Source organism: Triturus cristatus, chromosome 10, assembly GCF_964204655.1.
Source record: "Triturus cristatus chromosome 10, aTriCri1.1, whole genome shotgun sequence".
Classification (NCBI taxonomy): domain Eukaryota; kingdom Metazoa; phylum Chordata; class Amphibia; order Caudata; family Salamandridae; genus Triturus; species Triturus cristatus.
The window spans coordinates 1,065,409,624-1,065,435,623 of record NC_140593.1 but is presented as its reverse complement, the minus strand read 5'-3'; positions in this window follow the sequence as shown (position 1 = coordinate 1,065,435,623).

The window sequence follows — 26,000 nt, the reverse complement described above, 5'->3', positions numbered from 1 at the left end:
ATATGAGGCAAAGCTGCTCAGCAACAAGTTGCTGAAATATTTTGTGTCAAAGAGAGAGTGAAAAACAACACTATATATGCTGAAACGGCAAAACTTCTCTCTCAACAAGCACTGGCGCACATTGTTCTGCTATGCTCCAGTGCACCCGCCCTTTTACCACAGTGCAAGGGTATGTGCCAGTGGCGTAACAAAACCTTGAGTGGCACCCCTGCAAGGTACGTTCAAGGGCCCTGTAGTCAGCCACCCGGCTCGTACTGGTGGAGCAGGTAAAGCAAAAGAAATTTTGTATACCTAATTACGTAATCATTCTAAATATTAACCTGTATTAATCTTTTGGAGTGTTATGACTAACCAACATTTGCACCTTGATAAACACAAGATACACGGGGGACTAAATTGCTAATTGCATGGCTAGTAAATTTAATGATTAACTGTGGTACGCAAATTAATTGCAGGATGTGTTGACACAGAGACTTGCATGATTTATGTTGCTTTTGTGATGGTTTGTGCTCCTAGTGTTGCGGAATGGTGAGTATTATTGCTTTAAATGTTGCTATAAGCTAGGCCAACACTAAAATATGTTGGGATTAGTGTGGGTTTAAACATTAGAATCTTCATTTCCGTATATTAATTACTTCTATGTTTATTTTGCTTATTTTGGCATTCGGGCCTACTAGGCCGCGGTATTCAAAATGGAGTTCGGAAGTGGCCACCGTCATTTGAGAGGGATGTCTACTGCGCAGACTCGGATGGCTCTGAAGATCTCCGGGCGACCTCTAACCACAAGACTACGTGTTCCTTGTCAAGGATAGGAACGTGAAGGATTCCCAGGACCCAGCTAGTGTGAATGACTGAAAAGACAATAGCGACCTGTACCCGGAGGTCTACATGTTGTTACTTCGGAACTTTTCGCCTGTGAACCGTATAAAAGAATACAGTTTGGAAGATGACATGTTCAATCCCATGGGACCCAAGAAAATCTGGGAACAAGTCTAATTTCAAGGGATTTATCCAATCAGAACACTTCTGCTTTAAAAATTGTTGCACATTATTCTAGAAGGAAGGGGAAAAAGAGTATACAAAGGAAATTTAGTAGAGGGAAAAAAGTCCGTACCATTTTCTCGTTGGTGACTGTTGGTGTGGAGGTTCGATTTGTAAGCGCGATCGCCCGGTCCCTTGGCTAAATTTGTGGGACTGTGTCGTGCTGAGAGGAACTTTCCTGGTCTTAATTGGGTTCCTATTTAAGTCTAACAGGCTGATTCCATCTGAAGGGACTTTGAGTTATGCTGTGGGTTGACAGGTTCTTCCGGAAATGGTCGTCAATATTCAAATTTAGGTAAATATCATTGTCATGTTAATTTGTGTTCAAGATGTATGTGTAAGAAATCGCTCATTAGAATTCTGATTGGACTGTAATTTTGATTATGCTAACAAAGTGGATTAATTAGATAAACTAAACATTGATTAATAAGAAGTGAGTCTGTGATTCTTTAATAAGGTATTGATCAACCGGAAGGTTCCAAAGCTTTAAATGTGTTTTAGCTGGTTCTAAATCACCATCAACCAGTCCAACTAATTGGTCCATCGACCAAGTGGTGGAGTGCCTTTATGTTAAAGTTAGGACTCTATAGGTACTGATGTATATAATGTAAAGACATTTTCCTCCGATAGGTAACAAGGTACCCCACATGTCCAGCGCTTCTTTTCCTCCTGTGTGCAGACTCAAGTGAGACGTGAGAGTGTTGGTGTTATGGGCCCCACCAATGGATGCGTGCGTGAATGAGTAAATGTGATGATGGGTCTGTGACGCAGAGAGGATATGTAAATTTGCCCTTTTCCGCTGGAGCAGTACCGTACATTGTTGCACCCTGTATCACTCCTCTGGGCTGGTTTCCCTAGATTCACCCTACCCCATCCCTATCACTCTTCCTCCCCATCATTTCTAACCCTTTCCTTATCCCCTCCTCTCACCTCTCCCTGCCCTCTTTCTCATTTTTCACCTAGATCACTCTCCCCCTTCCTCCGTCTCTCCCCTCTCCTCCATCTACTACCCTCCCCCTCTTCTCCGAAAATCTCCTGCTATCTACCTTACCCCCTATTCTTATCCATTTATTTCTCATCCTTAGCCCAATCCACAATATTTTTTCTCCCTCCTTTCACTTTCACGTAACCTTACCTTGCTTCTTTTTACTGCTCAAAATAGACCCCCGTGAGAGCTTTTGCTTATACTTTGCTCCCTACCCATTCTGTCTGAACGTATCTCTTTATGTTACCTCTCCGAATGCGTTGCTATAGCCTGTGCCTCGGATTACTGTTTAAATTAGCCCCCATGCATATTGCTCTTTGCCCTTCTTCTTTTATTGTTCTGGTGTTTTACATGAATGCTCTGCTTTTGAATAACTATGCAGTGTCTTTTAATCCTTTTGTACTCTTGTAAAGCGCTCTGATACCTCCTGGTCGAGCCAGCGCTATATAAAACTTTTCAAATAAAAAAAATAAAGGGGCGCATGACTGCTCAGGGTCTTCACCTGCACATACCCCTACTGTGTGCGTGTATCAATTATTGGAAGCCTGGGTAGGCCCAATCACTGTGCAGCCAGGCCCTTGCCCTACTACCTGGTGTACCACACTGGCAACAAGGCAGTTCTTCCCACGTTGTCCACGGCTCGACTCTGCTGCTGATGAGCTTCCCCTCAGCAGCACTGGTGGAAGACTGCTCCGGTGTTCCTGGCCGCTCTGCAGAGCAGCTGCTCACCGCGATTCCCGATTGGTGCCACTCCTGCGGCACCTCCTAGCATTGGAGGCGTCCCTGACGGCACTCCGTCTTTGACTGCGGATCCCTCAGTTCACCCAGGTGGGTGCACGGCCATCAGCCATTCTCTGCGCTGCAACGTGAGGAGCTCCGCCCTCCTGCTGAGCACAAATTTGACGAGAGTGCTCCCACTGCTCCGCAGCCCGTGCAGCTCCTGGCATCGGCAGGAGGCATCCCGGCCCTACCCCCTCTGGTGAGTGACGCCACGTGCGGAGCCGGCCCTTCATGACCTGTCTCCAGGCACCCCCTGCAGCACGCCGCGTGTGAAAAACAAAAAAGAAAAGAAGATTATTAGCGAATGACACAGAACATCGACAATTAGAGTGTGAGGGAGGTAGAAGAGAAGGCCACACATCGCATTGCACACCACGTGCATGGGCACACAGGACCCAAAGGAATAACGAGAGAAAAAAAATCGAAAGAGAAACAAAATATTCACACAGATTGTGGAGGTACACCATCTCTCAGCAGGGCAGAACTGAGGTCAGCCCACATATAACTCACAGCCACAGCCCCTCGTGCTCCAACAAAAAAACAATAAAAACAAATAAGGGAATCATGAGCATGCCAGCCCAAGCCGGCACTACAAGACCACCAGCAGAATCTTCACCGCCACCACAGCCATGCAGCTGTAGCGCCACTCCCGCCATTCAGTGATCTCACCGACCCTGTGACGGTGGCCCCCTGTTGGAGGTTGTGGCTTGGACGTCTGGACCACTATTTCAAGGGCACGAGAGAGAAGGACGGAACCGTCAAGAGATCGCTGCTCATGTGCTATGGCGGTGGGGAGCTATACGATCTTTTTGAAACCGTCCCCAACACTGGGGACGATGATGACTATGACGCGGCTGTGGCAACTCTAAATCGTCATTTCGACCCTCAAATCCAACCGGAATTTGAGCGTTTCAAGCTGCGCCAGGCCAAACAATCCAAAACGGAATCTGTGGACATCTCCTATGCCCGCCTGAGAAAGCTCGCAAGCACATGCATGTTTCACGATCAGCGGGAAGAAATACGAGCCCAGCTCATTCAAGGGTGCTGGTTAGTGTTATTGCGCCGGCAGATTCTTAGACAGCCGGGGATGTCACTCGACATCCTCATACTTGCAAGGTCTCAAGAACTATCAAACAAACAAGATGGAAGCAGCCCTCAACAGGCACCTGACATACCCAAATCAAAGAGGAGAGGGTGGACGCCATCCAGAGGTGCCCGAACTTAACCCGGGCCACCCCAAAAATGCCTGTGGGTGGACCATGCGGAAACTGCGACACTGAGCACCCACCAACTGGCCTCTGCTATGCAAAAGGGAAAACATGCTCACGGTTTGGCAAACAGAACCACTTTGCAAAGGTCTTCAGGAGCGGCAGGTCTAGAGCTACTTTCAATAGGCCTCGCGGAATGCCGGCCAACATCAAGCAGTTGTCCCTCGACGACCCGCTGGGACAGGAAGACGTCATCCTACCAGGCCCGGGTTTCAACATGAAAAAAGGATGATGACAATCTATTCGTGGTGTTCAACCCTAGTGGCAGGCTCCACCGTGATGGCGCTCATCGACACAGGGGCGTCCGTAAACATCATGGATTCTGAACAGTACTAGTGTCTCCATCGACTCGCCTTGAGGAGATAAATAAAGGGGCGCATGACCGCTCAGGGTCTTAGCCCGCACATACCACTACTGTGTGTGTATCAATTATTGGAACGCTGGGTAGGCCGTGCCGCCAGGCCCTTGCCCTATAACTTGGTGCACCACAGGCCCCATAACATTCTCAACCACCACAAATCATGTCAGCTTCTTTTTGAGTAATGCCGTTGGTCCCGGGTGATAGCACAAGAAACTCAGGGCCTGCTTTTGAGTTTAGATAAGGACCACCAGCCCGCCGCGGAGGCAGTCAGGAACACGCCACAAGGTCGGCGTCATCCCGACCGCTGCATTATGACATTACTGCAGGGCTGGCGGTATGTTGGTGGTTCAGCCATGGTGGCAGCATGCTTTGACTCTAGGACAGAGCCTGAAACCAATGCCGCCCCCACGGCTGTGCCTCATGCTAGTCTGGCTCACTGTTTCCATGCAACAGTGAAAGCACCAACAGTGCAGGCATAGGGGGGCACATCATGGGCCTCCCCAAAGTCCACATGGGCTTACACCCTGGGGGCATTTTCGTTGCCCTTTACCTGCCTTTCCGCCAACCTTTTCATAGCAGTGTCATCTTCATTAAAAGGTTGGCGATAAGGCAGGTCATAATTTCCATGGCCGTGCCCATGCCGGCACTGCCAACATTGACTGCCGCTGTCCCTACTGCTGTGGGAGCTCGGATCTTATCGATGGCTACGGTCTGGAGGCGGTCTCCTCACCCACATTGTAATCTGGCAGTCGGACTGCCAGGTATGCGGGCGGTCCACCAAAAAGCAATGGCAGTTCCCTGACCACCAGAGTTGTAATCGGACACTAAGCTTTTACAATACAACTTGGTAGTAGTAGTTTACAATCGCACCTCTGTATACATATGCATTTGTGGGTATTGTGTAATCTTTTACACTTTGGGATATTTTGGGTTGGTGCTCTGTAGGTATCCATCACTACCAGGGGTGCAAGATCACGTAGGACCGCAGGATCTACTGTGTATTCTGAACAAGAAAAGATACCACAGCACTCAATCAGAAGTGCATGAAAAATCAAAGTCCATAAAGTAAGGATTCATGTTGAAGATTCAATTGTATGGTTTATTGAAGAGAGAAGGATTCAGTAGTCTTCAATACATTCATTATTGGACAAAAGCCAATCTTCAGTATATTCGTTAATGAACAACAGCCAACATGTGCTTCATCACAAAGTGACTTTTTCAAGGCTAACACTAAGTTAAGGATGGGTATAAAAGCGAAGGCTCCAATGATAGAAGACCCATAGTCAGATGATGTATCTTAGATGTGAAGGAAGTGGCCCGATTCGGGTCACTCGGGTCACTAATGACCACCTCTCAACCTTCCATACCAAATGAAGAGTCGGTCACACAGTAGAGAATACAAACCAATAATTGTTTATGCAGAATACACTCAGAGAGGAGCCCAGTCTGCCCAGTCACTAGGAGATCTGCAGAGGGACTGAAATCAACGAGCATAAAGATACATTTAGTACATTTCGTAACTGGGCTAAAACACGCCCATAATGGAATTTTCCAGGCAGGTGCTGCAAAGCAATGGAGGAAAGAAAACAATCTCATACAAAATAGCAAATTTTAAGGTTGCTCCCGTTGGGCCCGTCCCCAGACAAGTGAGCGAAGGCCTCTAGCTGGAGAGAGAGGCATGCGCTAATAAGAACAGTCTATGCATTAGTGAAGCAAAACCTAACATTGGAGAATTGAAACTTTAACGCTTGTCCTATGCACACGCTGGTATCATCAACATAAGTGTCTAATTATACATCTCATGTCTTCATCATATTCATGTAGTACAAACAACATAGTAAGATCAATTATTGTTATTGCTTTTCCAATAATTAGTCGTTGGGTGTTCTGTTGTTCCTTTATTTCACACGAAATTGCCCAGCCAACACGTGTTTCGTAGTGGGAAGTATCCCAAACGACTTCTTCAGAGCTACAAGAAAGAAAATTGTTTATAGGATCAGCCGATCCCATACTACCATCTAAAAGACTTAATCATGTCATAGTGAACACCCAGTGACTGTTTAGGTGAGACATGTCACATGACAATGTGACCATTTTCGTATAAAGAATATTATGGTGAGCATAAGTGTCGCCCCATATTTATAGCTACAAACGGTGGGAAAATCCTAACAGTTTCAAAACGTGCTCAGTATTGTAATCAGTGAAAACTCTCCGTGATTACCGACGTGCATAGATTACACATGGGCTCATCTTTTGTCCCAAAGACCTTATAGTGAAACGGAAAGCCAAAATATTATGGCAAAAGCCAGGGTGAAAGAGAAAAAAACAGGACCAAACGTCCCCATCTTCAATTTATTGTGATCATGGTATGACATTAAGGTTTATAGTGGTCTAGTGCCGCTCAGACAGAATATGATCTTAATTTAAAGTTGTTGGTCCTACCTGACAATCAAGTGGACGATATTTGTCCCGCTCTACAAGACAAAATTAGTTTTTTTCTTCTGTTAGCGTATATTTCTATCGTGACATAGCATCCTGTGTATACATTATTGGAGCCAGTGAGAGGTCACTCACCTCCCCGCCGGTACTATTTCTGTCCCGGCTGTGTGTGAGTATCCCTTTGTTTCTAATGTTGTGGTTATTCTCCCATGCTGCGGTGTTTCTAAATTTAAACAAATGGTCTTGTTGTAGTTAATTTACAAAGATTTTGCGGCCTAAAAGGATCTCAATATTCGGGTCCCATTATGCGCATATGGCGTATATTTCTTACCTATCACTTGTCAAGTGTAGTGCTCAGAGATCGAATCCGTAGTGTCCAGGAGCACTCCGTTCCTCTATAGTCACTGCCACAAGTGGGTTTCCGTACGTTATAAAAGCTTATCAACCTCTCATCTATGACATAACTTGGGTTCCCCTTCCCCGTCTTAAGGTTTACCTGGAATCGCTATTCTTACCTATGCGAGTGCATCTCGAGACTTCATGCCGCTCCGTGCGTTTATCTGGTGACCTGGTAGTGCTGTTTTTAGTTTCCCGGTCTTTTTATATATTCGCGCTGTGTAATGGAAATAAGATCTAGAGCGAGAACCAGACCACAAGGTCGGTCCCGACCCTCCCCGGCAAACGTTTTTGTTAAAATACACTCAGCTACCCGTATTCTGTAAAACTTTATTATCCCTTGGGATATTTGTGATTCCACTAGTTGAGAAACCGATATAACCATGAATATCTCCTAGACACGGGAATATAAGTCATAAAATTGCATCCATAAGTTGGCAGGTCTGTAATTGAATTATGTTGACGGGTATGCCGCAGTATCCACTGATTGATTGTCTCGTATTTGACTGACAGTTGTAATAAATCGTGTATCACTTCTTTTACATTATCACAGGCTACAGATGCAGAAAAGTAGACATCAGGGTGACTTACCCGAAAACCGTACACTTGATCTGTGAGAATTTAAATGACGTAGGTGACGATGGTAGACAGTGAAATGTTCTTCCACAATACATACGTTGTTTGGTGTCCGTGTCCCTGTTCCTGTCCTTTAGTGTGTCAGTCCTTGGTGTAGTCATGATCCTACATTCCGCTCTCTTGAGTGTCTGTTGGCTATAACCTCTCTTTTTAAAGCTGTCCTTCATTTCTCCTAGGCACGAGAGGAACTCCTGTTCTTCTCTACAGTTCCTTTGCGCCCTTGTGAACTCTCCAAAGGGAATAGCTTGTTTCTGATGTGGGGGGTGAGCACTGCTTGCATATAATAATGAATTGCACGCTGTTGGCTTACGGTACAACCTACTGTGGAGTGTGTTGTTACTGACATATAGCTCTCTGTCCAAGAACTCAATCTGCGTTCTGCTATGTTTTGAGGTGAATTTGATTCCCATGTTGTTTGAATTCAAATGTTTGCAGAAGCCCATCAGTTCTTCTGAACCTGTCCATAACAGGAGGCAGTCGTCTATATATCTTCCCCAATACATAATGTGTTCACTCCACTGACTGCCCTCTGCACCCCAAATCCAAGTGTCTTCCAAATGCCCCATAAACAGGTTGGCAAACGACAGAGAACATTTTGATCCCATCGCTACCCCCTGTCTCTGTCTATACCAAACATTGTTGAATAGAAATACATTGTTGTGGAGGATAAGGTTCATCATTGTTAGTAGCATTTCTGTGTGTTTCCATAGTGGTGCCGGTCTTTTTTCTAACTGGTGTTTGATAGCTCTGTATCCCAGGTCTGGTTGGATGCTGGTATACAAAGCCACCATATCTAGTGTCACGAGCAGCATAGGTTCCTCCCATGTCAGATCCGATAAAATGCTCAAGATGTGTTTGGTGTCTCTTATGTGTGAGGGGAAGTTTTGTACCATGGGTTGAAAAAATAAGTCTATGTACTCCGAAAGCCTTTCAGTAGGACCTCCAATGCCAGACACAAGGGTCTCCCCGGAGGGAAAGGGAGGTCCTTATGCCCCTTGGGTAGGGTGTATAAGCAAGGGTGAGTGGGTCTGAATATCTTGAGATACAGGTATTCCTCTTCATCCAATAGCCCTTCCGTATGCCAGTCTCCCAAGTGTTTGTTGATATTCATTACTAGTGGCCCCATGGGATTCATATCCAGATTCTCATAACAGACTGTGTTGTCTAACTGGGAGATTATTTCTTTGTCATAGTCCTCTTTGTTCATGACCACTATATTCCCTGCCTTGTCAGCCTCTCTGATGACTATCTGGTCATCTGATGTGACCAATTTGATGGCCCAGCGTTCACCACTGTTGAGGTTGTCCACCCTTCTGTGTTTATTTCTCCTTTTTCTAGTGTCTGCTCGGTCCAAGTCCTCTAATACCAATTTGTAGAAAGTATCTATAGAGTTACCCCCTGCTAGTGCTGGCATCCACCTCGATTTCGTTTTGAGCCCACTTGCTATGCTGTAGTCGGTGTCAATGTCTAGATCGCTAAGTAATGTTTCCATATTGATTGGTGACTGTTCCTCATCAGTAATTGATAATAACAGTTGAGTGTCACGAACATCTTGTATACTTTGTACATCTGATATTAAACATACAGGTATATTTTTGTTGCATTTGTTTATTCTTGGATTATTCATGAAAAATTTCTTACGTTTCAAACCCCTAATAAATTTAAACAAGTCAATTTTTGCTTTACACACATCACCTTCCTCCACCGGACTAAAACTAAGCCCTTTTTCCAATACAGTGACCATTTCTTTTGTCAATATTTTTGACGATAAATTAATTACCGCCACCTTTGCTTTGTCTTTCTACTAAACCTTCTTGTCCCCTGATCTGAGGTTCATTTTGTAACCTTCTCGAGCCTGATCTTTCCCCTCTGCAAGTTTTTTGTAGAGTCCCCCTGCTGTGGTTGGATTCTGTTCCCTTTTTTTATCATCCGTAATTCCCTTAAAAAAGAGTTCCCTTGTTTGTGGTCCCCTGATGTGCCTGCCACACTTTCTATTTCGCTGTCGCTGGTGAGAGGAGCACTTAAAGATATGGAACTTGATGATATATGGTGTCAAATGCTGTCCGAGTTACTCCTGTTTTTTCACTACGTGTGATCTGGGCAAACGTGACTATTCTCCCATCTTTATAGTCTATCTCGTCTCTCTTTAGTTTTCTCATTTTCCGCTGTTTAATAGCTTCATGGTGTCTCTCCAAAACTTCTGTCAAGTTCACATAATTTGTGTCTGTTGCCTCTTGCAGGCCTAAATCTTTAAACTCCCCCTCTAATGTGCTGATTTCTAGCTGGAGTTTGTGTCAGTGCCTCCTCCCACTGTTTCAGATGATCATCGTCCAAGTCGTCGTATGTAGTAAATATTTGGGTCCTTAGGCCCCTTGGTATTTTGTTCAGTCTGAGGTATTGTCGCAACGTAAACCCATCCCATCATCTAGAGTTTTCATTTTTTTTCAACCCCTCTAATTTGATGAACTTCTCTCGGAGACCCTCTCTACGAGTCAGAGTTGCATTTGACATGGATGTGGCTATTATGTTTCCTTTAGCTAGATTTTCAAAAAGTTCTTCCGCAATTTGATCCCTATTCATGCTTTCTGTAGCTCAACAGTATATCTCTTTGTGATACTACGCTGGGGCTGCCTCCTCACTATGACTATACTTGTAAAAGGTGGGGTGGTTTTGCGTTAAGTGTGGAACTGGCGCCTCCTGAGTGTGCATAATTTGCTGTTCACAATCTATGCAGTGCAAAAGGTGAGGGAAATACACACCCTGAACCCTCCCACTGGACCGTTTGCACGATCCACTATTGAACTGTAACGCTTGTCCTATGCACACGCTGGTATCATCAACATAAGTGTCTAATTATACATCTCATGTCTTCATCATATTCATGTAGTACAAACAACACAGTAAGATCAGTTATTGTTATTGCTTTTCCAATAATTAGTTGTTGGGTGTTCTGTTGTTCCTTTATTTCACATGAAATTGCTCAGCCAACACGTGTTTCGTCGTGAGAAGTATCCCAAACAACTTCTTCAGGGCTACAAGTAAGAAAATTGTGTATAGGATTAGCCGATCCCACCCTACCATCTAAAAGACTTAATCATGTCATAGTGCACACCCAGTGACTGTTTAGGTGAGACATGTCACATGACAATGTGACCATTTTCGTATAAAGAATATTATGGTGAGCATAAGTGTCGCCCTAAATTTATAGCTACAAACGATGGGAAAATCTTAACAGTTTTATAACGTGCTCAGTATTGTAATCTTTGAAATCTCTCCGTGATTACCGACGTGCATAGATTACACATGGGCTCATCTTTTGTCCCAAAGACCTTATAGTGAAACGGAAAACCAAAATATTATGGCAAAAGCCGGGGTGAAAGAGAAAAAGACAGGACCAAACGATCCCATCTTCAATTTATTGTGATCATGATATGACATTCATGTTCAATAGTGGATTGTGCAAACGGTCCAGTGGGAGGGTTCAGGGTGTGTATTTCCCTCACCTTTTGCAACGCATAGATTGTGAACAGCAAATTCCGCACACCCAGGAGGCGCCAGTTCCACACTTAACACAAAGCCACCCCACCTTTTAGTTTATGAGAATTGAAACTTAATAGAAGCCTTTTCTCAGAAATAGTAAAGGATTAGTTTCAATCCTGATTCAAAATGCCATCCGAGTAGAAAATGGCACTGCAAATGCTAGCTTACATGAAATAATGCACAAGCAGAAACATTTCTATTCTAACAGATGAGCCAAGCAGGAAATAACTGCTGGTTGTGATGTCCATCTAGATATATCGATGCGGAAGTAGTAACATATGTAGTCCTTAAAACAGTGAGCCTATCGTATGTTAGGGTCTGCTATTCAAAGTATATGTCAGCATCATTTTTTAAGAGATCCAGGGAGTAAAATCTCTAGCCTGCATATCCGCTGGTGAGCGAATAATCAATATGTCATATGAGGGAACAACTTGTGTTTGGAGAAGGATTCCTATCAAGGAGCTGTATCTTTAGTTTGGAAGGTAAAGAGGAGCCCAGCAGGGTGGTGCATCACCCCGCTGCAGGTAGTGAAAGTATAAACAGGTATTAGGACGCTGAATAGCTATCACAAGTTTTCTGTGTTAGTTGGAGATAGAAAAACACTGTCAGGTGTCGAACTCTTGATTTGAACAACAGTATGTATGTTGGTTGCTATGGACCGTGGAGAAATGTTTCTCATTTCTGGGGCACAGTGTTGCTGCATTGAAGACTGCTTAACAGGTGGAGCTTATTAAGGTCTGCACATAATAACCATTTGATACTTTGACCCACAAAAATGGTGGGTTGAAGTCAATAAAATTGAAACAACATAACTAAAAGAAAAGAAAATGCAAATAAACATTTCAAAATGAAAAAAACATTCACTTAGCTTAGCCTGCCTCAAGTCCTCGGTGTTCTCCGCCCCTAGCTATAGACTCCTCCAAGCGTGACCTCCCATGGGTCCTTATCCAAAACAGACACTACTCGCATGCTGCATGAGAGAAGTGTCTGGATTGGCTGGAGCAGGCTGCCTCAACGCTCCAAAGAGGTCTGAAGGCCTGTGCCTGCTCTCCAACCCAGCTGTAAATGACAGCCTGGTTGGAGAGGTTGAATTGCGCATGTCTGTTTGGCCGTAATAATTTAGCCGGCCAAACCGACATGCACAATTCATACTGAAGGGGCCTCTCGTCATTGCTGCCAATCACTGGCCCCACCCTGCCCTCTCCACTCTGCAGAAAGTTGGGAACATAAAATGGTAATAAAATCCTTTTTTTACTTTCTCAGCTTTCTGCACAGCAGTTTGGGGTTTTGGGGGGCGGCGCTGCTCCGCTCCCATGGAGGAACTGCTACTGGCTCAAGGTAGAAGGGCAAGCAGGGGAAATTGATGGAGAGATTATTGCACAGGGCCCGCAGGGGGGCATGATGGATCCACAGCAACCCAACAGAGTGTGGCAATAATATTTTCCATGTTTGTGTTGTTGCCCATGGCAATTATGCAGGGGGCCCCACAACTTCCCCCTGTTAAGCAAAATACATCAGTGAAGGGGCCCGACCTACTCTGCCTTCTTAAGCAGGCTCAGCTGAGCCTTGTTTTTATTTGAAGTGCTCTTATATTGTTTCCAGTTAAGGCCTACCTTCTCTACCACTCCAGGTACTGTGGGACCGAAGGGGTGTTTATTATGCCCCTGTCCCTCTTTCTCTTCTTCCTGGCTGTATTTCACCTCTCTGGCTTCTGCTTCTCACTGTGTTACACTGAGACACAGGTACACCTTTTGACCATGGGCCTCTCTCCGGCTGAAACAATAAAGCAAACACTTTGAAAGTTTGTTGCTTTATGTTCAGCCAAGGCCCTGCATTAGTACTTTCAAAGCAGCAGGCTCTGTCCAGGCGGCAGATGCTGATTATCGCCTAACACAGTGCTTCGTAAACGTTTTAGAACCACAAGCCAGTTTTTAACAACAAACTATGATGACCCACCTAGCATTATTGAACATCCGGGTGCGATTTAAAAAAAATGTAAATAAAGCATTGTGTGGTAGCCACTGTCATTTACAGACAGCACATTTTCTATTAAAATGGTCACTCAATTTGCACAGGCGTACAGATTTACTGATAAAACTATATTGCACACAAATGATAATGTATGGAAATCGGGTTTCAGTGAATATTTATCATTTGTGGTTCACCAAGTAAAGTGTTTTGGTTTGTTTTTATCCTATCAAAACTTTTGCTACTGTCACCCTTCAGAATTACTAAAAAGTTTTCTTTGTTTTCCTAATTGCTGCTTTTGTAGAGTTCATTTACAGGTATTTACATTTCCTTGTGTGTTATAAATCCTACCACCTTTCCTTCCATATTCCCTGTACCAAAGCAAGATTGTCACATCATTCACTTTAAATAGCTTTTTTGACTGCAAAGTGAGAAGAGGTTGTAAACACCAATCCCCATGTTAAAAACCATAAGCATCAATTTGTCAGAAGACATAGCCTGATATTTGACTTTCATCTTTGAAGCGCAGCAAATGTGACGAGATAAATACAGAATTTAAAGGTATCTTTATTGCTTGGACTTTTGCGACTAACCAATAATTGGCTTGCGACGACCTACAGTTTGGGAAACACTGGTGTATAACATCCATGCCAGGATAATAATCACAATACTAAGGTCGATGATGGGGACCCCCGTTAGGATGAGGAAACCTGGGGACCCCACACACTGCGGGGACTGTGAGGACTGGTTTACACCCTAGTATTTATGTTCTTTTTAAATATATGCCTTGTACTAAAAGGGATCCTTCAAATACAAAAATTAAGCTTTAATACTTTTCCAACTTTTTTTTATGTGCGTTCAATGAAGCACACATGGCAAGTTTGAAAAGTATGGTGAAATTTAAACAGTTCTTCTCCGTAATGCCCAATGAAGGCTGGTGAAATTTGAAATTTGTGGGACGTAAGACCCAAAAATGTATTTATGTACGTATGAGAGAAGCGAGCAAGCCTGACGTTTCTCAGGAGTTTTCGGGAGGGTTCTCTCGCCGATAAAAGTTTTTTTTTTAAGTGGTGTATATAGGTGCAATTTTCAGCACTATTTCTGTAATAAATGGACCAAAAATACTGTTCTCAGAGGCATTTATGAAGGAAACCTCATAATGTTTTTTTACCTTTCGTTGTGTTCAGCATATTACTCTTGCAATTGTTTACAACCTGACATGATTGATAGCTGTGGAGTTGAGGCTGAAGACAGTGTGAGGGCTCTCACAATGCCTATGAGTGGTTTAGAAAAGTCTTCAGAATACACGCTTATCCAATCCATGGCCTCTTTGCAGAGTGCACAGAGCGGTGGCCACACATTCCAGTTTCAATGGTGTTTCTGTGAAAATGCTCATGAAGGAAGTATACAGCTGCCAAATATTAATAAGGTGAAAGTAAAAGTCAATGTAGTGCTTCAATTCAATCAATATTAATACTTTATTCGGTCGGATATACGACCATAAAAGCTCATAAAAAAGACAATTTATATACAGCAGAGTATAAAAATATAAGACATACGATTAAATATCAGATAAAATCATAAAATCTCAAGTCACTAGTTTAAATTCATAATACATACATATTTCTCAGACTGAGCAATATATAATAAAAGGACAGCAAAAGTACAATTACATATCCAATCAAAGCAAATTATATAAACTCACATCGCCAATTTAGCTTCACAATGGGTACCTTTTTCCTAGGCTCAGGGCCTGAATAATAAAATTGAAAACAGTGAAACAGATAAATGGGGACTCTAAGCGCTGCAAGAATGTCAAGCCTTCAAGATGTGAGTTAAAAGACCTATGTTTTAGGATTGGACGGAAGAATCAGGATCTTTAGGCTGCGTAAAGTAGACAGAATAATATAAAGTAGTTTGGCTGGAAATCCCGTCACAAAGGCAAGGAGGCGAGCCATGAAACTGTGGTCGGGAACGCCCCTAAATGATTAATCATATTCATGGGAAAACATGAAAGATAAAATCTGTATTGGGGAGTTCTAATCCACAAAAGATAGGGCTGCATGCCAGCGCACATGGAAAGACCTATTTACTGTTGGACTGTTATCATGTCAAAGCTTTTTCCATTCTTGGATTTTCCTTGCTCTCCAAGAACTTCAACTTAATCTGCGCCTTAGTAAGAATGCTAATATTGCCTGTGTTTGCCCACAGATCTGCCAGTTCCAGTTCTTGCAAGGATATCTTTACATAATTTTTCCATGGATTGGCCTATGCATTACTCTGTTATTAATAGTCTTCAATAATATCACGCATGAATTTCAAATCTGGAGACAGACCTATTTTGACCCATAGCATGATAGGAGCTAGCCTCACCAAAGCATCAAGGAAACCTAGCCACATTTCATTATGTGTGATCAGGCTTTAAATGGATCTTGGGAGTCCTAAAAGTTTGGACAGAAATGTATTCTCTACGTCTGTAAGGATGACACCGAGGCATATCCCCATACTCCCGCTCCATACCCAGCCATTGACAGACATTTACTTTTATATAACATCACTATTTTTTTTGGACATTTATGTCCCAATTTTTTTAGCAAGTCAATCCCAGGTCAGATTCGCCTAAAGTAAAATCTCCATATAGCTAAAAGTTGATGTTTTCATTATTGGCATACCTCTCACAAAAAACGTTACAGAGCAGGTGTTTTTTGGGCCAATAGTCAGAATATAAGACCACTAGTCAGAATATTTTTCTTTTTTTTTAATAAACACATTTTTATTGTTTTTTATATAAAACAGGCGCGGCACGTCATATTGAACTGACACAGAGCCTCAATTGAGGTACAAATTTGAGGATTACAGTAGCAACAATTGGCATCATCTCGACATATGCATTACATTAGTCACAAATCCTCACTTCATAGCAGATCTACATCCATCACCCCCTACCATTTCCCCCATATTTTTGCATGCTTAGCTGGGCATCCTCATGCCTCATAGATTGGTTTCTTCTGCTGGGCACACCAGTCCACCCAACACGTCCACTGTGCCAGCGTCAGGGGCCTGGAGTTCTTCCAGCGGGCAACGATATCTCATTTGGGTACCAGCACGGCCATCCCCAATAACGCTCGATCTGAACAGGTTCCTCCCACACTCTCAAGTACTCCCAATGTCATTACCAGCGGTGAGAGGTCTATGACAAGGTTTAAAAACACCAGAGAGATCAGATACCACCTTTTCCCATCAGCGGGTGATCACTGTACAGGACCACACCACACGAAAAAAATCAACTGTAGCGTAGGGGGAGCGGAAACATAATGGGTTGCTTGGGAAGTAACCCAGCCCTGTGTAGCTTTTCTGAGGAGAGATTAGCGGTACGTAGGTAATATATTTGCACTAGATGTAATCGTGAGGATATGGTAAGTATCTTGGGGGCCATCAATGCATCTCGCCAGTCATAGTCATCCAACAGGCCTAGCCAACCCTCCCAACACATCTTAAGTGCTGTCATTGTGTCTGGGGCATTAATGATTAGTGTTTGGTAAATTTGGGAGACTCTGGCCCTACCAAATCCCCCCCATCATGACCTTTGCCTTTACCGGGCTAAACTCTGGGACTGAGGTGGCTAAAGAGATGTGTACTCGCAGTGCGTGCCGTAGTTGTAGGTATTTGTGGAATTGTGTGCCAGACAAGCAGTACATCTGTTGGAGCTCCTTAAAGGAAGACATATGGGCCCCCCACCAAATATCTCCCAGCAATGTGATTCAATTGGCGTTCCATTGGCTGAACCCTGGCAGGGATGCCACCTCTTTTAAAAATGTATCGTGCCACAAAGTGATCTGTTGCGTCAGTTTGGGCCACAGCCCAGTGTGTCGTTGGGCCTCTCTCCAGCCAAGAAATATGATGCGAGTCACTTCAGGGATCGAGGTGTGATTGTGCCGCCAAAGAGCATTGTCATGAGTCGGGGGAAACCCAATAGGTGAAGTTCCAACTTAAAAGCTGGGTTGGACCAGCCACCAGTGAGCCAGTCATTAATAATCAAAAGCTGGGATGCCAGATGGTACAGGTAAAGGTTGCACATGCCCAAACCTCCATCTTAGGGTGCAGTGCACGTTGACAAGTCCTGAATGCCAAGCGGGGGTTTAGAGTTATGCCAGATGAAGGACCTTGTTACAGAATCCATCTCCCGGAACCAGTGACGGTAAATTATAAGCGGGACGTTCTGAATGAGTTAAAGAAATTTTGGCAAAACCATCATCTTGTAGAGAGCTATGTTTCCCATGATGTTCAGTTGGAGTTTTTGCCACTTTTTAAGGTCCTCTTTTACTTTAGCAGTGAGGGGCATATTATTAAGGGACCACGTCTTTGCTGTGTCTAAGGCGACCTCGAGTCCCAAGTATCGGACGTTATGACAACATATAGGGATGGACATTTGCCAGTCCATACAGTCCCGCGAGGGAGCCAAGGGTACCAGCACAGATTTCAAAGGATTAACCCACAGTCCGATGTGTCTGCCAAAAGACTCAAGATCTGGAGACTTTGCGGGCCGCTAACAGCTGGATTTGCCAGGTAGAGGAGGATGTTGTCTGCGTAAAGTGCTATGCGTTTCTAATGCCCAACGACTACTCCCATCCCTGCACTTGTGCATCACTACGTATAAGTAGTGCAAGGGATTCAATCGCCAGTGCAAAAAGGAGGGGGGACAAGGGGCAAACCTAATGGGTGCCATGCTGTATAGGTAACTTGCCTGATTCCGCTCCGTTGACCTGCACTCTGGCTGTTGGATTAGAGTGAAGTACTTGCACAAGGCCGTTGAATCGGGTTCCGAATCCTGCCTTCAGTAGCACAGTCGCCACATATCCCCAGTCCATAGTATCTAACACATTTTCAAAAAGTCAATCAATAACAGTGCCAAGGGAGGGGTGAGGAAGTGGTGATGCGCCATCGCCACATGGAGGCGTCTCAGGCAGCGCATCGTACTCCATGCAGGCATAAAACCGCATTGGTCTGAGTGAATTAGGGGCTACAGGACTCTACGTAAACGGAAGGCAAGAACAGTAGCAAAAGTATAAGAAAAATCAAAATGTTTGAATTTGATACAAGAGGTCAGAGCGTGCCCTTACTTCTCCCAGGATACAGTCTCTGTCGCTGAAATGAAAGAATCTTGTGATCATGGGTGTATGTTGTGCCCCCGTGGGGAGTTTGAGGGTGAGTGCATGATGTGCCCGTTCTACTGCAAACCAGGGAGAAAGCTTATCTTGTGGCATCCAGGATTTGAGCAACTCCTCCAGGAAAGTGTCAGGCTGAGCACCCTCCGGGAATCCAATAAAACTGAATATTGCACATAAAGTGGTTTTCGGCGTCTTCGATGCGGTGAAGAAGCTCAATTATATGGGTTAGGAGTTGGGCCACTTTTGTTTTGAGACCTGCCACCTCGTCCTCTACAGTTGAGATGCATCCCTGCGCTTCGGTACGGCGGCTTGTAGCATTACGTAGATCCTGACGGAGGATTGCCACATCTACTCGCACCGCTCCTTTGTCTCAACCACCACCTGGGAGGAGTGTATAGCATGAAGTATTTTGTCCAAATTGACGGAAGATGCAAGAGCTTTGTCAGGCGCTTCTCCCCCTGTCGATCCAGCAAGAGTGGTATATTTATCAATACATGGCTGGGAGGGGGGCGACTTTGAGGCGCTGTCCTTCCCCCATCTCTCCCAGTGTAAGTGCAGCAAGTGGGGGGCTGGGCCTTTACTGTGAGACCTGGAAGCAACGGGTGGCCAAGCACAGGATCCACCCCAGGCATCAATGGATGGCGGACAACAGCAGGGAAAGCAAGAGCAGGCCAGACCGAAAGTGTAGGTATGGTAGCTAAGGTAGCACTCTGCCCCAGCCTGGCCGCAATAGGGACGGCGTGAAAGAGTACACTGTGCCACATATGAACATCAATCTGTAAAACTAGAGTGGATAGGAGCGAAGGCAGACAGGAGAATCCAGGGACCACTTACTCTCCATCAAGAGGGGGAAGAGCATCAACACTAATTTACAGGTAGGAGGACACACACAGCAATGATCCCTCAAAACTGAATCGGGGCAACAGGGATGTCAAAAACGCTCGCCTTTAGGTTCTTATATATATTTAGCTATGCAGCACATTAGCCTGGGTGCTAAAACATCTACTGTTCTTTAATATCGAGGTAACAGTAAGCACCAGACTGTGTGACACCCCAGGTATGGGAACACATGGAGAGAAATATTGCCTTCAGCGGGCAATGGTCTAGTCTAAAGCTCTGTTTTTAATATAAAACCAGGGCCTTTTGTGGTCCTATCACTGCAAATACAAGATTTGAAAAAAATATTAGTGTCTACGGGTGCTTGTGAAAGACAATTTCTATGGACTGGAATCTAGAGTATACTAAAGTGATTCTGTTTTTTTACTGACCTTTGCTAGTCGTTTTTTATCAAAAAAGTTAAATAGAAGCAGTTGTCAGAAACATTTAAAAAATAAAGTCCTTAAGCAGAGAGCAATTCTGATATTTTACTGACCTCTACTGGTCGTTTTCTATCAAGACAGTTACATAGAGGCAGTTGAACAGAAAAAAAAGTCCCTAAGCGGAAGCAGACAAGTTCTAGGGCTGATCTTCAGAGCCCACAAAGTGCATACACATATAAATATATACTAAAGTATATACAAGAGGTCTTGAATGCTCGACCTAAAGAAAAAGAAGGAAATTCATATTGGTACATTCTCACTAGCGCACATCCTAAATAGTGAGCAGTTCATAAAACATCCTTCATTTTAGTCTCTGCCACCCTGTTGCCCTCTGAAGAACAAAAGAACCTCTGCAATTATCTCTTGCCTGGTGTAATAAGTAACCAATACCGACCTCTTTTTTTAGGCTTGGCTTAAGAACAGCTTAAGCTATTTTGCCAGCTTCTTGTATGCATGTATGTATATGTGTGTGTGTGTATATATATTTATATGTGTATGTGTATATACATATATAGTTAGGACCTATTTTCCATAGGAAATCCGCAACATTCTATTCCCAATAAGTCTGGCGCCGGTTGACGAATCTTCGCGAAACTTTTCAAACTTTTGGCCAGCTCCGGTCCGCTCCTATCCTGAAAGTTTCACGGTGATTCGTCAAGCGGGGGCCGAGAAAAAAGGGGGTTCCCAAATGCGTTTTCCCCATGCATTTTCCCATAGGACCTTTAGCCGCAGCTACAGCCCGAACTGCTGAACGAAATTACACCAAATTTGGCAAAGAGGTAGTCCTCAGTTCAGACTCGTGGCTTGTGCTTAAATGGTGTCAATCTGTTGAGTAGTTCCTGAGAAAATTACAGTTAAAAGTACATATATATCTATGGCCTCGGACGATCCGCACACCCTATGCGCACCCTGAGCGCACCCTCTGCGCACCATGCGCGCACCCTCCCGATCACGCACTAAATGCTAATTGGCTGTCAAGTGGTTGTCAACATTTGAAACCAGGAACTGTTGGCAGCCATTTTGTGCCTCGGTAGAAGCGAGGCTGAAGAAGTCTGTGGAATGAGTGTGTAAAACATATAAAGGGGGCAGGGTAGAAATACTCTGACCCTCTAGACTTGCTTAGGGGGTCCCAGGAGGACTTCCAGGACCCCCTTTTTTTGTTGTTGAAAAAAACGGCAAAATGCGCGCTGGGTGTGCGGATCCGGTCGTAAAAAAAAGAAAAAACCGCGCGAGCATCGCGTAACGTATTACATATGTGTTGCGTATGCGCCTGGAGTCGCGTACCGGTCGCATAGCAATCGCGCAGGAAAATACTCACCCAACGCACACCCTATGCGGATCCTACACAACAATCATAAAATTGAGACGAGGTTCCGTGCAAGTATCGAGAAAGGTACGCATTGGGTGCGCGACTCCCAAAAATAATTGAAAAAAATAAAATAAAAACAAAATATTAACAATATAGTTTAAAAAATATTAAAAAAATAATTAAAAACATGTAATATTTATTAATTATAAAAAAATATGTAAAAAAACCCCATTACAAAATGATGAAAAACAGTATAACAACATAAATAAAGCAATCGATACACTGAAAAATAAAGATCCTATGAAATTCAGTAAAAAAACATAGTTTAGAGATAAGTTATAGATAGGAATTAGCATTTAAAAAACCTTTGAAATTCACTTAAAAAAACCATAGGTTTCAGGTATGTTATAGTTAGGAATTAGCATTTAAAAAACCGTTGAAAATCACTGAAAAACCCATAGGTTTCAGACACGTTATAGTTAGGAATTAGCATTTAAAAAACCATAGAAATTCACAGAAAAAACCATAGGTTTCAGGGGCATTATAGTTAGCTGGACATTTCCCTCATACAAAACCATTGAAATTCCCCCGTCACATATTACATCTGAGTAGGTGTGTGAGTACCTCTATGGATGAGTGGCGGTGTGTGAGTGTCTATATAGTTGTATGAGTGCATATGATAGTCCTGTAGTGAGTGACCATAAGTATGAGTGACTGTACGGGTGAGTGAGTGGATGGGTGTGTAGACCTAAGAATCAGTGAGTGGGTATGTACTTATTGGTGTTGGAGTGTTTATGGTTTTGAGAATGGCAGTATGTAATTTAGAGTGGGTGTATCAAAGGTTATATTAGGGTGTGAGAAGATACATCAAATTATCACATGGATGATGTCATCAGTGATGTCATCAGTGATGTCATTTGAGATGTCATCAGTGATGTCATTTGAGATGTCATCAGTGATGTCACTGACCATGTCATGAGTGATGTAATATGTGACGTCATCAGCAGTGCATTGCGGGGGCGCGAGTTATAGTTAGCTGAACTAACTATAACGAGGGAATTTCAATGGTTTTGTATGAGGGAAATGTCCAGCTAACTATAATGCCCCTGAAACCTATGTTTTTTTCAGTGAATTTCTATGGTTTTTTAAATGCTAATTCCTAACTATAACGTGTCTGAAACCTATACGTGCCTCCCCTCCCAAGGCCGATTTCTGCCCCGGGAATCCCTTCCCCCGGGGCAGGGCATTAGTTACTTTATTTACTTTGGAAGGGGAGGGGAGTCGTGTGGGTGTGGCCCCCCCCATCCCAAGACCGATTTTGGCCCCGAGGACCCCATCCACCTGGGATCGGGGGACCACGTGGCCCCCCTTCTCTGGGCCAGTTCTTGCCCCGGCGACCCCGTCAACCGGAGCCTGGCCTGTATTTTATATTTGTTTTAATTTTTGAGGGGGGCCGCGTGTCCCCCCTCCTGATAACAATTTAGGCTACAGGAACTCCAACCCTCGGGGCCAGGCCTTATCCTTTTTCTAAAAAAATAAAAATGGGTAGGGGGCCTACGGCCTCCCTACCATGGCAGTTATTGCCCCGGGGATCCCATCCACTGGGTCATTACCACGCTGTTGGGTCTGGGGGGGGGGGTCTCAAGGCCCCCACGGTCCCTGCCGGCTCCTCGCCTCCTGCGGGAGCCGGCATTGCTTTTGGGCAGACGGAGCTAGAAACATGCAGCTCCCTCTGCCCAAAAGCAATTCTGCTTCACTTCATGGAGGCAAGAGCATTTTTCATGCTCTTGCTTCCATGGAGCGAAACAGAGTTTGCTATGGCTTTGTGGGAGCAGTGATCCCACCAACCTATAGCAAAGTGCAATGTTCCGGGGGTTGGGCACCCCGGGACATTGCAGGAGCCGGGCCTGGGGGGTGTAGGCCACATCTTTGAAATAGCCACAGGGAGGTGGTGGTCCCTGGGGCTGTGTGGGGGCACTGGCACCCCCCACGTTCTATTATTGATATAGGCCCTGGGAAGTGGCGATCCTCGGGGCTGCAGAGGGCCGTGTGGCCCCCCTGCATTACAACACATTAGCCCCGGTGAGGTGGCGGTCCCCAGGGCTGCATGAGGGGACAGGAGCCTCTCCACTGATTCTATTATGTATTTAGCCCCGGGGAGGTGGCGGTCCCGGGAGGCCCCTGCATTATTAATTCAATTGCCCCTGGGACCTGGCCAACTTGGGGGCCTAATTAAGTGAAGTGCGGGAGTCCGCACTCTGTTTTAAAAAATAATTTTATGTGAGGTTTGCGGATCGACCGCGACTCGCACTGATTTATTTTTTTTTTAAATCTTTTTTTTGGCCCTCGGACCCCTGAGCAAGCCTAGGTGGTGAGGGCGTTTCTACCCTCCCCCTTTTCTTGTTTTTTCAAGTTTAAAAAAAAGATATTTTTATTGACATTTTTTCTCAGTGGTTACCAGTGGGATACATAAGCATTTTCCAGTAAACAGCAGCAGCATGTCCAATCAGCAGTAAAGAAGAGTCAAACAATTCTATCATGTGTCAGAGCCTTATTGCGGGCCCTATCTTTCCCTTCCAGCCATATACCCAACCTTGTGCAATCATTGTGAATCAGAAAGCAAGAGTCCATAGTGTGCAAGCCAAGGCTTCCATATTTCCCAAAACTTTTTAGGGCAGCCCCGTGCTTTGTATGTTGTCTTCTCACCTAGCATATACATGTCCATGCTCTTTCTCCACTCAACAAGAGACGGTCCCTCTGTGACCCCCATGCCCTGGCTATGTCTCGTTTTGCGACCACCAACCCCAGCTGCAGCAAGACCAACCCAGGTTTAGGGAGGTCAATGTCCGTGGATATTCCCAGTATGACAAACGAGGGGGTGAGTGGAATCTCTGCCCCGAGGACCCTCTCCATCTCCCCCCATCAGGGTTGTCCAATACCTTTGAATCTTGGAGCACTCCCACACCGTATGGTAAAATGTGCCTTCCGACCCTAGACAACGCAAGCATGTGGGTGTTTCAGCCCGTCCAATGCGGTGCAATCGTGCTCTATCGTAGTATGCCCTGTGTAGATATTTGTATTGAATTAGCCTGAGGCGCGATCGGATGGCTACTTCGCGAGGATGCATCAATGCCATCTCCCAGTCCAAATCATCCATCTCTCCCAACTCCGATTCCCATTTCATTAGCAGTTTCTGTAATGTATCTAGCTTTTTGTTTATGATCGTTCTTTACGTCCAGGAGACCGCTTTCTCCGCTATCTCTCCCATCAAGAGTCGTCCCTCTAAGGGTGCGTATTCAGGGATATCATCAGTGTCTAAGCCCTGCGCCCGCCAGGCATGTTTCAACTGTAAATATTTGTAGTATTGGGTCGAGTTCATGTCATATTCCGTCTGTAGACGTGCAAAAGTGACTAACTCTTTGCGGTGCAGTATATCTTTAAGTTGTGAAATGCCCAACAGGTCCCATTTCCTGAAGCCTCGCAGCTTCCTAATTTCTGGCAGGCGACTTCCCACCCATAGCGGGGTTTCCCTAGTGACCCGTCCACCCCATTTCATCTGTCTTTTGGCTTGTTTCCATGCTGCCAAGACGATCTGTGTCGCCGTGAGGAGCTGTGTAGCCCCCCCATATATATAGTGCGTGTATGGGCGGTTAATGAATTGTGCAAGCTCCAAAGCGTATGTGGAGTGATCCCTCTCTATATGCTCCCATTCATTCACTACTATTAAATGGGCTGCCCAGTAATACGCCCGAAGGTCCGGCAAGGAGATGCCGCCATTATATTGATTACGTTGCAACGTCGCCAATGCTACCCTCGGCTGCCGTCCAACCCAGAGTAATGTTCGTAGTACGTTGTCAATTCTATTGAACACCTCCACTGTTATTAACTGGTAAGTGTTTTGTAGCACATAAAGGAATTTGGGGAGCACTATCATTTTGTATAGGGCCGCCCTGCCTAGTAAGGTCAGCGGCAGGGACTTCCATCTCCCCACGTCCTCATGAAAATCTCGTAGCACCCTGTACAGATTGTAATCCAGTGCTAGCTTAGCGTTCGTTGTTGCATAGATACCTAGATACTTAATGCCCTCTCGAATCATCTGAAGCTGGCTTGGGCCTAAGGCGTATCCGTCACCCCCACCCGTCTGATATAGGCAGGATATTTCCTAGTTAATCTTATAACCCGCCTGGGCGCCGTAGAGTTCACAACTCCCCATAATGCTTGGGAGTGTGGTATATGGGATGTCACATACAACAATATATCGTCCGCATATAAGGATATGCGCTCGTCGGACTCTGTCACCCCATCCATCTGAAAGTCTGTTACGTCTGGGTGTGTTCGGATCACACAAGCGAGTGGTTCCAGTACCAGGGCAAAGAGCAGAGGGGATAAAGCACAGCCCTGGCGCGTGCTCCTGCCTATAGGAAATTCCCTTGATAGCACCCCATTGACTCTGACCCTTGCCACAGGTCTGTCGTATAGGACGGAACACAGGTCCGAAACCAAATTTCTCCAGTACGGACATGAGAAAGGGCCAGTGTACCGTATCAAACGCCTTCTCAGCATCAAGGGACAAAATGAAATGTGGATCATCCCTCTTACTCACCACTTCTAGACAGTTATGCAGCCTTCTGAAATTAAGCCTTGTCAACCTTTTGGGCATGAAGCCCAACTGGTCTCTGTGGATAAGACCGGAGACAACCCCTGTGAGCCTGTTCGCTAACACTCTGGCAAGTATTTTGGCCTCTAGATTAATCAATGAGATAGGACGATATGAGCTACAACGGTCTGGG